This window comes from Cibotium barometz, chromosome 54 (genome assembly GCF_041138505.1).
Source record: "Cibotium barometz isolate CiBa-2024 chromosome 54, ASM4113850v1, whole genome shotgun sequence".
Classification (NCBI taxonomy): Eukaryota; Viridiplantae; Streptophyta; class Polypodiopsida; order Cyatheales; family Cibotiaceae; genus Cibotium; species Cibotium barometz.
Genome location: NC_141099.1, coordinates 39012393 through 39014032, shown reverse-complemented (window position 1 = coordinate 39014032; position 1640 = coordinate 39012393). Strand labels below are relative to the sequence as shown.

The window sequence follows — 1640 nt, the reverse complement described above, 5'->3', positions numbered from 1 at the left end:
TGCTATATAGTACAGGTGCTGTGCTATATAGCACAACCAGACCAGATATGTGTACATGTTGTAGTCATATGTGAGCAGGTATGCCAGCATATACCACATGCCTATCATGCAATATAGCACATCACGAAGGCTATATTAGCTCTTTGCTTTGTTGAGACAATGTAAATGTTTAAGAAATGACACCTACACACATTTGATTGTAGAATTCACTTTTTTGAGACTTTGCAAAGGTTTTGCTAATGACAACCTCCACAAATCAGATTTAAGAAATGACTTGCATACAAATCAGATTTAACAAATCAGGTTTAAGAAATGAGAACCTGCATACATATTTGATTGCACATGAGACTCTCTCAACAATGTTTTTGCAAGGTTTCAAAGAAAGGTTACTATATAAAAAGGATACATAGAAAAGTTTTCAAGCAGCCTCATATGGCATGGCATTGTAAATGGACTCATGAAGTTGAGGGGATAAATAATACATCTTAGAGGCAGCATCCACAAGGGGGGCATGTCAAAGTTGATTGACCTAACTAGGTGAGAATATGTGTGGCTCACACCCTTGTCACATCGAGTAGTTTGTAGTGATTGGGATTCTCCATTTGTTGCTTATAATAAAGACCTCTGACAACATATGTGCCTCTAGCGCACTTGTTTTTCCAAGTGTCCTTAAGAACTTCCTCTGTCTTCCACCTTTATTTTACACATTTTAGCACATAGAAATCTACTCCTTCTACGTTATTAGCCTCTGCGTTGACTACATAGCTGTCTCCCTCGATAAGAAATTGGCCAAGCATATCCAATGATCCCTCAAACATGGGTCTCTCATCTTCAAACTCAGCCACCCTATCTAGTATATTGATTAGTTCTTGCATATCTTCCATGTCCAACCCTTCTGTTATTATAGGCTTGAGAACAATATGTGACCATTCCTGGACATACTACTTGTTAGAGCATGATCTCCAATGACCAGCTATACATGCATTGTAGAAACAAGCCAAATTTCTTGTTTTCAACTATGTCGGGTCTAGTTTGCAAAACCCACACACAGAATGTAGGGATTGTGTCCCCTTGAGTGTTGCACAGCCCCATGCATTAGACCTATCCACATCATTTGCACTTACTAACCAAAATTTTTGGTGAATTTGGGGACCATTGCTAGTACTTCAGGCATACGAGCTACTTGCACCATGAGACATAGTTTTTGTTAGGAAAGCTACAATGTTAGCAACATTTTGAAGAACTACACCATCAAACTTAAGTTGTTCCTGTGTTAATGTCCTCTTCACTACTGCACCAGCACCGTCATATTCTCCCTTGCCATGGCCTGAAGCAAAAAAATTCCAAGGCATGTCCACACCTGTCAGTTTGTAAAAGCGACCAACAAAATAGAATGGTCGGGCAACTTTAAACTGTGAAGCCACACCCAATGCTTTCAAAATTTCAAACCTTGGTCTTCAAGCAACCGATTATGAAGTTGGAAGCAATGTTGCACAAAGAGAGTATCCTGCTTCTTATCATTAGAGATAAAGAAATGCATCTCCTTGATTATGCTTTGGTCGTTGCTTTGTACTATGCCTATATGTAATGTGAACAAGGATTGTGCATTGATCTGAGTGCCAATGCATGGACTATATTTC

General features: G+C 39.1%; 1 pseudogene; it reads right to left on the bottom strand.

Annotated features, from left to right (window-relative positions):
* Positions 1-418: 418 nt before the first annotated feature.
* Positions 419-1352, bottom strand: LOC147608133 (uncharacterized; annotated as a pseudogene).
* Positions 1353-1640: the final 288 nt, after the last annotated feature.